This window comes from Oncorhynchus clarkii, chromosome 5 (genome assembly GCF_045791955.1).
Source record: "Oncorhynchus clarkii lewisi isolate Uvic-CL-2024 chromosome 5, UVic_Ocla_1.0, whole genome shotgun sequence".
Classification (NCBI taxonomy): domain Eukaryota; kingdom Metazoa; phylum Chordata; class Actinopteri; order Salmoniformes; family Salmonidae; genus Oncorhynchus; species Oncorhynchus clarkii.
The window spans coordinates 5022633-5035260 of NC_092151.1; the positions used below are offsets into that span (position 1 = coordinate 5022633).

At 45.6% G+C, this 12628-nt stretch overlaps 1 protein-coding gene across 3 annotated transcripts in view; it reads left to right on the plus strand.

Moving 5' to 3' along the window:
• Positions 1–12628, plus strand: part of LOC139408264 (ras-related protein Rab-27B-like) — a 107336-nt gene that overhangs the window by 70035 nt on the left and 24673 nt on the right. Inside the window, exon 1 of one of the 3 annotated variants that reach the window (XM_071151951.1) lies at positions 6726–6775. The exons of the other annotated variants lie outside the window; for them this stretch is intronic. The gene's annotated coding sequence lies outside the window, so the exon portion shown is untranslated. Of the gene's footprint in view, positions 1–6725; positions 6776–12628 lie in introns of those variants that run through there. 3 annotated transcript variants of the gene reach the window in all.

Consider the following 12628-nt stretch of genomic DNA (forward strand, 5'->3'; position numbering starts at 1 on the left):
ACCTATAATGGTCTATATTATAGATTAGATCAGTCACCTATAATGGTCTGTATTATAGATTAGATAAAGTATTCATACCCCTTTACGTTTTCCACATGTTGTTGTTACAGCCTTAATTGAAAATGTTTTTTTTAATTTTTATTATGTTTTATTACCCATCTACCCCATTGTGACAAAGCAAAAACAGTTTTTTAGACATTTTTGCAAATTTATAAATAATAATATTTACATAAGTATTCAGTCCCTTTACTCAGTACTTTGTTGAAGCACCTTTGGCAGCGAATACAGCCTCTAGTCTTCTTGGGTATGACGCTACAAGCTCGGCACACCTGTATTTGGAGAGTTTCTCCCATTCTTCTCTGCAGATCCTCTCAATCTCTGTCAGATTGGATGGGGAGTGTCGCTGCACAGCTATTTTCAGGTCTCTCCAGAGATGGTCGATCGGTTTCAAGTCCGGGCTCTGGCTGGGCCACTCAAGGACATTCAGAGACTTGTCTTGGCTGTGTGCTTAGGGTCGTTGTCCTGTTGGAAGGTGAACCTTCACCCCAGTCTGAGGTCCTGAACACTCTGGAGCAGGTTTTCACCAAGGAGCTCTCTGTACTTTGCTCCGTTCATCTTTCCCTCGATCCTGACTAGTCCCAGTCCCTGCCACTGAAAAACATCCCCACAGCATGATGCTGCCACCACCATGCTTCATCGTAGGGATGGTGCAATATTTCCTCCCGACGTGATGCTTGGCATTCAGGCCAAGTTTCAGCCTCCTGGTAGAGGCCACCAGGTTTTATGGCTAAAATGTATTGGGTAAAGTTAATGATGTCATTGACTTTGACAAGGGCCCCAGGACCAGTGGAAGCAAAATAGCTCAATGACATTAAGGATCCGCCACCCTATTGGACAGTAGGTACGGGGTTCTTTTCTACTTATGCATATTCATTTGGACTCCAAAGAGCTCTATTATGATGTCATCTGACCAAAGCTCTCATCCAAGTGCCAATGCCGTTTTTTTCAAACTCCAGGCTTTTTACGTGTGTTGGATGACATGAAAATAAAGCTCTTTGGCCACGCGCACACCAGTGGTAGGTTGGGCGTCGAAATGAGAAAGCACGAGCAGAAAATAACCTACTGTAAAATACGCTAGTGGATCTTTGATGTTGTGGGGCTATTTTACAGGTCTTTACTGTCAGTACCAGGTGAGGGAGGGGGGACAGGCAGTTACTGTCAGTACCAGGTCGGGGAGTGGGGATAGGCAGTTACTGTCAGTACCAGGTGAGGGAGGGGGGACAGGCAGTTACTGTCAGTACCAGGTGAGGGAGGGGGGACAGGCAGTTACTGTCAGTACCCGGTGAGGGAGGGGGGACAGGCAGTTACTGTCAGTACCAGGTGAGGGAGGGGGGACAGGCAGTTACTGTCAGTACCAGGTGAGGGAGGGGGGACAGGCAGTTACTGTCAGTACCAGGTGAGGGAGGGGGGGACAGGCCGTTACTGTCAGTACCAGGTGAGGGAGGGGGGGACAGGCAGTTACTGTCAGTACCAGGTGAGGGAGGGGGGGACAGGCCGTTACTGTCAGTACCAGGTGAGGGAGGGGGGGACAGGCAGTTACTGTCAGTACCAGGTGAGGGAGGGGGGACAGGCAGTTACTGTCAGTACCAGGTGAGGGAGGGGGGGACAGGCCGTTACTGTCAGTACCAGGTGAGGGAGGGGGGGACAGGCAGTTACTGTCAGTACCAGGTGAGGGAGGGGGGGACAGGCCGTTACTGTCAGTACCAGGTGAGAGAGGGGGGGACAGGCAGTTACTGTCAGTACCAGGTGAGGGAGGGGGGACAGGCCTTTACTGTCAGTACCTGGTGAGGGAGGGGGGACAGGCCTTTACTGTCAGTACCTGCTGAGGGAGGGGGGATAGGCAGGTACATCTCCTGGTTATCAGAGGACTGTGTGAGTATATTTACCTTGTTTCTCCATGTCCCTTCTACCAGCCTTTCTCTCTCAGGATATGCGTTTATATTGGGTCTTTGTGTTAGATCGATCTCCCAGGTTGACTTCCTGCACCTCTAACCTTTTTGTCTGACTGGAGCTGCTGCTGCAACAGGTGTTAGTTCACCCCCCTGCCTTGATGGCAGCCCCCCCCTGCCTTGATGGCAGCCACCCCTCTGCCTTGATGGCAACCCCCCCCCCCCCACTCTGCCTTGATGGCAGCCCACCCTCTGCCTTGATGGCAGCCCACCCTCTGCCTTGATGGCAGCCCACCCTCTGCCTTGATGGCAGCCCACCCTCTACCTTGATGGCAACCCCCTATTCATTCAGTAGGATAGAAACACATAGAACCCCCTATTAATTCAGTAGGGTAGAATTACATAGAACCCCCTATTCATTCAGTAGGATAGAAACACATAGAACCCCTATTCATTCAGTAGGATAGAAACACATAGAACCCCTATTCATTCAGTAGGATAGAAACACATAGAACCCCTATTCATTCAGTAGGATAGAAACACATAGAACCCCTATTCATTCAGTAGGATAGAAACACATAGAACCCCTATTCATTCAGTAGGATATCTGTGGGCCTAGTCATAAAGATGAGTCATTTCACTTTTTAAAATGTATGACCTTTTTTATTGTGGCATAAACACAACCAGTCAGATGTTTTCATCTGATTGTCAAAGGGTCCATTTACTCGGTTCCCCACGCACGTTAGTCCACTCTCAACATATTTCCAGCCTCCAAACAGTGGTGTAAAAGATGTGGGTTAACTGCCTTGTTCAGGGGCAGAACGACAGATTTGTACCTTGTCAGCTCGGGGATTTGAACTTGCAACCTTCCGGTTACTAGTCCAACGCTCTAACCACTAGGCTACCCTGCCGCCCCATACCCACACTATACCCACACCATACCCACACTATACCCACACTATACCCACACCATACCCACACTATACCCACACTATACCCACACCATACCCACACCATACCCACACTATACCCACACCATACCCACACTATACCCACACTATACCCACACCATACCCACACTATACCCACACTATACCCACACCATACCCACACCATACCCACACTATACCCACACCATACCCACACCATACCCACACCATACCCACACCATACCCACACTATACCCACACCATACCCACACCATACCCACACTATACCCACACCATACCCACACTATACCCACACCATACCCACACTATACCCACACCATACCCACACTATATATTCATTTTTCTGGGATGCTGGAACATCCTTATTTTCACCACTGTACTAACGTCCACCTTGGTCCATCTTGGTCAGCCTTGGTCCACCTTGGTCAGCCTTGGTCCACCTTGGTCAGCCTTGGTCAGCCTTGGTCCACCTTGGTCAGCCTTGGTCAGCCTTGGTCCACCTTGGTCAGCCTTGGTCAGCCTTGGTCCACCTTGGTCAGCCTTGGTCCACCTTGGTCCGCTTTGGTCAGCCTTGGTCAGCCTTGGTCTGCCCTGGTCAGCCTTGGTCCACCTTGGTCCGCCTTGGTCCACCTTGGTCAGCCTTGGTCAGCCTTGGTCCACCTTGGTCCGCTTTGGTCAGCCTTGGTCAGCCTTGGTCTGCCCTGGTCAGCCTTGGTCCACCTCGGTCAGCCTTGGTCCACCTTGGTCCACCTTGGTCTGCCCTGGTCAGCCTTGGTCCACCTCGGTCAGCCTTGGTCCACCTTGGTCCACCTTGGTCTGCCCTGGTCAGCCTTGGTCCACCTCGGTCAGCCTTGGTCCACCTCGGTCAGCCTTGGTCCACCTCGGTCAGCCTTGGTCCACCTCGGTCAGCCTTGGTCCACCTCGGTCAGCCTTGGTCCACCTTGGTCCGCTTTGGTCAGCCTTGGTCAGCCTTGGTCTGCCCTGGTCAGCCTTGGTCCACCTCGGTCAGCCTTGGTCCACCTTGGTCCACCTTGGTCTGCCCTGGTCAGCCTTGGTCCACCTCGGTCAGCCTTGGTCCACCTTGGTCCACCTTGGTCTGCCCTGGTCAGCCTTGGTCCACCTCGGTCAGCCTTGGTCCACCTTGGTCCACCTTGGTCCGCTTTGGTCAGCCTTGGTCAGCCTTGGTCAGCCTTGGTCAGCCTTGGTCCACCTTGGTCAGCCTTGGTCCACCTCGGTCAGCCTTGGTCCACCTCGGTCAGCCTTGGTCCACCTCGGTCCACCTTGGTCCGCTTTGGTCAGCCTTGGTCTGCCCTGGTCAGCCTTGGTCTGCCCTGGTCCACCTTGGTCTGCCCTGGTCAGCCTTGGTCCACCTTGGTCAGCCTTGGTCCACCTTGGTCAGCCTTGGTCTGCCCTGGTCAGCCCTGGTCCACCTCGGTCCCGGCTTCTCTCCCTCTGTGTTAGATCGATCTCCCAGGTTGACCTCCAGCACTGCTAACCTTTCTGTCTGACTGGAGCTGCTGCTGCTGCTACAGGGATTAGTTCACCCTCCTGCCTTCTACTCCATGGGGCTCAGGGATAGCAGGGAGATGGAGAGGGGTTTACACATCAGATAGAACACATGCAGGGACTCACTCACAAACCTTACACACTGAGTCTGAGCTGCTGAAAGTGATCTGAACCCTTTTGAAAGGCCACCTGATCCTTGTCATGTCAGGTACGCTACAATTTATTATTGTTTACATAGAACAATTCACCTCTCTTTCTTGGGGTAATTGACTGACCCTAGGTTAGGTCGACTCCTACAGTAGACTTGACAACTTGATGATTTCTCTTGTTGAACTAGATCAATGAAAGCAGTTTTTGGGGGGGATAGAATCTGAACAAATGGTTTTTGGCATTTGAGCATGTGGCTGACACATGTCTGTTAGTATTTATAATCAGGGTCCAGATAGCAGTATTGACTGGCACAGTGGTGAGAGAAATGGCTCTCCTGAAATTCTAAAGCAATCAGCAGTGGGAATGTGTCACAAAGACACTTCCCAGACCTGTCCTCCCGGAGGCTACAGCCAATCAATAGTTTCTGTAGACCAACAGCCTGCCTCGCTGCAGAAACCAGCTAGAAGCTCGTAACCACCAATCTCGCCAACCTTCAGTGCCTCAGATGTAGAGATACAATAATCATTACATTTCTGTTCTGGGGAAAAATGAAAAAAAAAACGAATAATGTCAACTCGTCAGATACGATCACACTCACGCAAATGCACATACACACACATACACACACATACACACACATACACACACGCGCACACACGTGCACACAAACACAGGCTTGAGATAATGCAGATAGATGAGAGATCATTATGCTGTTAGGCTGAGCCTCAGGTGACTGTTTGGGTATGCACGCTTCCCCGTAGAGACCTTCCCCGTAGAGACCTTCCCCGTAGAGACCTTCCCCGTAGAGACCTTCCCCGTAGAGACCTCTTCCCTATAGAGAACTCACTTCCTAGAATTCATGACAGCTCAGTCCAACCAAGAGGAGGGATGTCTCCCATTTAGCTTATCGGTTTAAGGCTTCCGTATAGAGGCTGAATAGTCAGATAGATTTAGAATGCTGTCAACACATAGGTCGTATTCCTGGTCGAATTCATTAGTGCAAACACTGTAGCCGAACGTGTTGCAACAACAAATGAAAACAATCTTCATCTTTTTTTATCTGGGCAAGTTCAGCTAGTTCCCAGGTTGGGACTCCTGTTTTTAGGCGTAATGAATAGGACCAGCAGGGAGACTCCTATAGAAGCTATGGTTGACGTATAGGACTGTCTGTCAACACAGAGAGATGCTCTGTTAGAGAGAGATGCTCTGTTAACCTAATAGCTCTTCTGATTTACATCAGGCTTGTGACTCTACAAACTTGTTGGATGCATTTGCTGTTTTGTTTTGGTTGTGTTTCAGATCATTTTGTGTCCAATAGAAATGAATGGTAAATAATGTATTGTGTCAATTCGGAGTCACTTTTACTGTAAATAAGAATATAACATGTTTCTAAACACTCCTACATTTATGTGGATGCTACCATGGTTACGGATAGTCCTGAATGAATCGTGAATGATGATGAGTGAGAAAATTACAGAGGCATAAATAACATACCCCACCAACAATTCTAACCTCCCCTGTTATTGTAATGGTGAGAGGTTAGCATGTCTTGGGGGTATGATATAAAATGATAACCTCCCCTGTTATTGAAATGGTAGGAGGTTAGCATGTCTTGGGGGTATGATACAGTGGGGGAAAAAAGTATTTAGTCAGCTACCAATTGTGCAAGTTCTCCCACTTGCTTGTTTGTAGGTGACCAAATACTTATTTTCCATTTGCAAATAAATTCATTAAAAATCCTACAATGTGATTTTCTGGATTTTTTTTCCAATTTTGTCTGTCATAGTTGAAGTGTACCTATGATGAAAATTACAGGCCTCTCTCATCTTTTTAAGTGGGAGAACTTGCACAATTGGTGGCTGACTAAATACTTTTTTGCCCCACTTTATGTGTGCGTCTAACTTTCTCACTCATCATTATTCATGAACAATATTGTTGACAATTTTTACGTTTCATTCTCAGTCGATGGAACGATAATTAACCTATTTTGTTTTTTGTAATGTCTCCTTTGGAACGCTTCTTTTGAATTACTGACATCTGAAGAAGCATTTCGCTACACTCACAATGACACCTGCTAACCATGTGTACGTGACCAATACTTTTTGATTTGATAAGACATCAGAAACATCAGTGAGAAATAACATGCTGTCTACTGCTTCCTTTTCAACAGGACGAACCATTTCCTGGTCGTGGTTAACTGTGGCCGCAAGTCAGATGTTGGTGTGTAGGATAAGGACTCATATTCTGTTACAGATGCATGATCGAGGTCTTAGGAAAAAATCTACTTATTTATCAAATCACTATTCAAAAGCAGTTCAGTAGAGGACTGGTGTTGGTAGATAGCCATAGATCTCTCTATGGGGGCAGTAGTAAGAGCTTTGTTTATTTTATTTATTTATTTAACCTTTATTTAGTCAGTTAAAACTTCTTGACGCACACATCCCGTTAGCGGGATCATTTTCGTCAACATCTGCTAAATTGCAGAGCGCCAAATTCAAATTAAATTACTAAAAATATTTAATTTTCATGAAATCACAAGTGCAATATAGTAAAACACACGCTTAGCTTGTTGTTAATCCACCTGGCGTGTCAGATTTCAAAAAAGCTTTTCGGCGAAAGCAAACCAAGCGTTTATGTAAGGACATCTCTCTCAGCAGACAAAACATTACAAACAGCTAGCAGCAAAGTAGATTGGTCAGAAAAGCAATAAAATGAATCGCTTGCCTTTGATGATCTTCGGATGTTTGCACTCACGAGATTCCCAGTTACACAATAAATGTTCCTTTTCTTCCATAAAGATTATAAATACCTCCATTTGGTTGGCGCGTTATGTTCAGAAATCCACAGGCTCGAGCGGCCATGATGGGGCAGACGAAAATTCCAAATAGTATCCGTAAAGTTCGTAGAAACATGTCAAACGTTTTTTGTAATCAATCCTCAGGTTGTTTTTACAATATATAATCGATAATATTTCAACCGGACTGTATCTTCTTCAGTAGGAGAGAGAGAGAAAATGTCTGCTCCACTCTGTTGGCGCATGCAAAACGCTGCTGGCACCCAGCTTTCCAATGACGCGATGTGATCTTTCTCGCTCATTTTTCAAAATAAAAGACTGAAACTATGTCTAAAGACTGTTCACAACATGTGGAAGCCAGAGGAAAAGGAATCTGGTTGATATCCCTTTAAATGGAGGCAAGGCATGCAATGGAAGAGAGCTTTCAGGAAAAACAGCACTTCCTTGTTGGATTTTCCTCAGGTTTTCGCCTGCAATATCAGTTCTGTTATACTCACAGACAATATTTTGACAGTTTTGGAAACTTTAGACTGTTTTCTATCCTAATCTCTAGATTCTGGGCCTGAGAAATATGCTGTTTCAGTTGGGTACGTTTTTCATCCAAACATCAAAATACTGCCCCATACACTCAAGAGGTTAAAAACAAATCCTTATTTACAATGACGGCCTACCGGAGAACAGTGCCTTTGTTCAGGGACAGAACAACAGATGTTTACCTTGTCAGCTCGGGGAGTCGATCCAGCAACCTTTCGGTTACTGGCCCAACGCTCTAACTACTAGGCTACCTGCTATTAAAAGCCAGAACTAGTTTGTTTAGACTGGCAGCAGGGTTATTATGTTTAGCAGCTTATCAAAATTGAGATCAGACAGCGTTCAGAATGTCTTTTATTTGAAAAGCTTGCTTCCTATTTTACAGGATTGCATAATTTGTGTTGACGTTGCCTTATCTAACAAGGAAATGTAAAATCTATTTTACAAGAGCTTGTGTATTTCCATTCCAAAATTGAACGAGACATCAAGTCATACCCACCCCTCTCCTTGGCTCGTTAAAGTTTTAATGTGTTTCAGAATTTCATTGTACCACTGTGTACTATAGCTACTGTTTGTAGTAATAAATTGTCTGCTAGTAAAACAATAAATAGGAGCCAGCCTCAATAGGCCAATACTACTCTCATCTAATCACTGGTGCACAAATTTCCAGATTGAAAGTGCTGTTCTGTAGCCAACGGCTGGTGTTGGAGGTGGAGAAATGTATTGTAATGGGATGCATCTGGAGACACTTCAAATCAGTCTTCTTCAATGGTGCGGTGTCTAAAACCTTCTGCCTGAATCACACTGACTGCATCCCAAATGGCTCCATTTTCCTTATATAGTGCCCTACTTTGGCCGGAGACCTATATAGTGCACTACCTTTGGCCGGAGACCTATATAGTGCACTACCTTTGGCCAGAGAACTATATAGTGCCCTACCTTTGGCCGGAGACCTATATAGTGCACTACCTTTGGCCGGAGACCTATATAGTGCACTACCTTTGGCCAGAGACCTATATAGTGCCCTACCTTTGGCCAGAGATCTATATAGTGCCCTACTTTTGGCCAGAGACCTATATAGTGCACTACTTTGGCCAGAAAACTATATATTGCACTACTTTGGCCAGAAAACTATATAGTGCACTACTTTGGCCAGAAAACTATATAGTGCACTACTTTGGCCAGAGAACTATATAGTGCACTACTTTGGCCAGAGACCTATATAGTGCACTACTTTGTCCAGAGAACTATATAGTGCACTACTTTGGCCAGAGACCTATATAGTGCCCTATCTTTGGCCAGAGACCTATATAGTGCACTACTTTGGCCAGAGACCTATATAGTGCCCTACCTTTGGCCAGAGAACTATATAGTGCACTACTTTGGCCAGAGAACTATATAGTGCACTACTTTGGCCAGAAACCAATGAGGAATAGGGTGCCATTTTGGAACGCAGACCCTGTCTGACTGCACCATTGTTGTTCAGTGGGGTCCTCAAGTATCTTGTTGATTTCATATTCCTCTACTTACCAGCTCTCTTCACTAGCTATTCACAAGAAAAGGCCCCATTAATGGAAAGAGAATTGGACATAGTAAACCAATTTCCTCATTCTCAAATCAAACAGGGCCTACTACCTCCTTTCACATGACAGACTCGTATTGCATCTCCTGTTGGAACATAATATGTTGATCCAATCTGATCCAAAATGGTATTACTTCATGTTAATATTCACTAATAGAGGGTTAGTAGATGTTCAGTAATGAACCTTTTAACATAACTCTGATCGTAAGCCTAGACAATCGTTTGGTGATCGTAATCGCACAGCCTCATCGGGTTATTTGGGGCGGCAATATTTTGGTGTACATGAAGTGAGACCGTAGATGTGTTTGTACAGAAGGAAGACACAGTGCAATCGCCGGACTCTCCTACTGCTACTGACGACACATGGGTCCCCTGAGGGACAGTGAAGAGGTCCCCTGAGGGACAGTGAGGAGGTCCCCTGAGAGACAGTGAGGTCCCCTGAGGGACAGTGAGGTCCCCTGAGGGACAGTGAGGTCCCCTGAGGGACAGTGAGGGACAGTGAGATCCCCTGAGGGACAGTGAGATCCCCTGAGGGACAGTGAGGTCCCCTGAGGGACAGTGAGGAGGTCCCCTGAGAGACAGTGAGGAGGTCCCCTGAGGGACAGTGAGGAGGTCCTCTGAGGGACAGTGAGGAGGTCCCCTGAGAGACAGTGAGGAGGTCCCCTGAGGGACAATGAGGTCCACTGATCACATCCTCAGGACGTCCTGATTCCCCTGACAATGGATCCATAGACTTTTCATCCTCCTGGGGACGAGGGGCCCAGGGTCTGGTTTAACAACAACATAGAACTGCCAGAGCCGTTTTTGAACAGTTATGTGATTTTAAGATTCTAATTACTCTGCTGTTGTGAAAGTCATCCCCCCTAGTCACCAACTCTTCCTAAATGTGTTTTAAAAGAGCTGCTTGGACAGCTGGGAGATAAGGTGGTGCCGTGCTGTTGCCCTCCAGCTCTCTCTCTCGTCTCTCTCTTTCTCTCTCTACTGAGTGAATTGGAGTCTCATGATCTTCTTGTCTAAATATAATCCACAGGGTCAGTGAGGCAAACAAACAGACTCGACGCACAACAGGAACAGGGACTAGACTGAGCCACTAAAGCTAAACCAAAGGACCTCCTCTTTGGGGACCTAAAGGCCATTTGGGATCTGATAACTTTGTTTTACCACTAATAATATGGTAATTTGACTAACAGTGTCATCCAAAGCAACTTGCAATAAACACATTATGTATGCGGAACCTTCTGAGATCCAATTGGACTTTTCCTTTCCTCACAATTAACTGTCTATGTAGAGTGAATGGATAATGGTACCGTGGTATCTGGAGGGGGTTTGGGGGGATAAACACAGTACAGTCAGTAGAAGTGTCTCTGCTTTCCCATCCAACCAGAGGAGCACCTCATGGGGATGATATCATGTGCCACCCCTTCTGAGAGAGAACACATAAAACACACGCGGTTTTCCCCGATACGCCCTCTCTACTCACCCAATGACTGGCGCTCCCAGGCTCTTTCCCAGAAGGTCACAGTCTAACATCTAACCTCTGACCCATAGCATAATATATAATTGTCTATTTATATATATATATATATATATATATATATGTATATAGACAGTTATATTGTATATATATATATATATATATATACAGTTGAAGTCGGAAGTTTACATACACCTTAGCCAAATACATTTAAACTCAGTTTTTCACAATTCCTGACATATAATTCTAGTAAAGAATCCCTGTCTTAGGTCAGTTAGAATCACCACTTTATTTTAAGAATGTGAAATGTCAGAATAATAGTAGAGAGAATTATTTATTTCAGCTTTTATTTCTTTCATCACATTCCCAGTGGGTCAGAAGTTTACATACACTCAATTAGTATTTGGTAGCGTTGCCTTTAAATTGTTTAACTTGGGTCAAACGTTTCAGGTAGCCTTCCACAAGCTTCCCACAATAATTTGGGTGAATTTTGGCCCATTCCTCTTGACAGAGCTGGTGTACCTGAGTCAGGTTTGTAGGCCTCCTTGCTCGAACACGCTTTTTCAATTCTGCCAACAAATGAGGTCAGGGCTTTGCGATGGCCACTCCAATACCTTGACTTTGTTGTCCTTTAGTCATTTTGCAACAACTTTAGCTTGGGGTCATTGTCCATTTGGAAGACCCATTTGCGATCAAGCTTTAAATCCTGACTGATCTCTTGAGATGTTGCTTCAATATATCCACATCATTTTCCTGCCTCATGATGCCATCTATTTTGTGAAGTGCACCAGTCCCTCCTGCAGCAAAGCACCCCCACAACATGATGCTGCCACCCCCACAACATGATGCTGCCACCACCACAACATGATGCTGCCACCCCCTGCTTCACGGTTGGGATGGTGTTTTCAGCTTGCAAGCCTCTTGCTTTCTCCTCCAAACATAACGATGGTCATTATGGCCAAACAGTTATATTTTTGTTTCATCAGACCAGAGGACATTTCTCCAAAAAGTACGATCTTTGTCCCCATGTGCAGTTGCAAACCGCAGTCTGGCTTTTTTATGGTGGTTTTGGAGCAGTGGCTTCTTCCTTGCTGAGCAGCCTTTCAGGTTATGTTGTGTGGATATAGATAATTTTGTACCTGTTTCCTCCAGCATCTTCACAAGGTCCTTTGCTGTTGTTCTGGGATTGATTTGCACTTTTCGAACCAAAGTACGTTCATCTCTAGGAGACAACGCATCTCCTTCTTGAGGGGTATGATGGCTGCAAGGTCCCATGGTGTTTATACTTGCGTACTATTGTACAGATGAACGTGGTAGCTTCAGGCGTTTGGAAATTGCTCCCATGGATGAAACAGACTTGTGGAGGTCTACAGTTTTTTTTATCTGAGGTCTTGGCTGATTTCTTTTGATTTTCCCATGATGTCAAGCAAAGAGACACTAAAATTGTGATACAGTGAATTATAAGTGAAATAATCTGTCTGTAAACAATTGTTGGGAAAATGACTTGTGTCATGCACAAAGTAGATGTCCTAACCGACTTGCCGAAACTATAGTTTGTTAACAAGACATTTGTGGAGTGGTTGAAAAATGAGTTTTAATGACTCCAACCTAAGTGTATGTAAACTTCCGACTTCAACTGTATAGATTAAAGAGATTAGATTACCGATGTAATTATTTATTTTGAAAAATAAA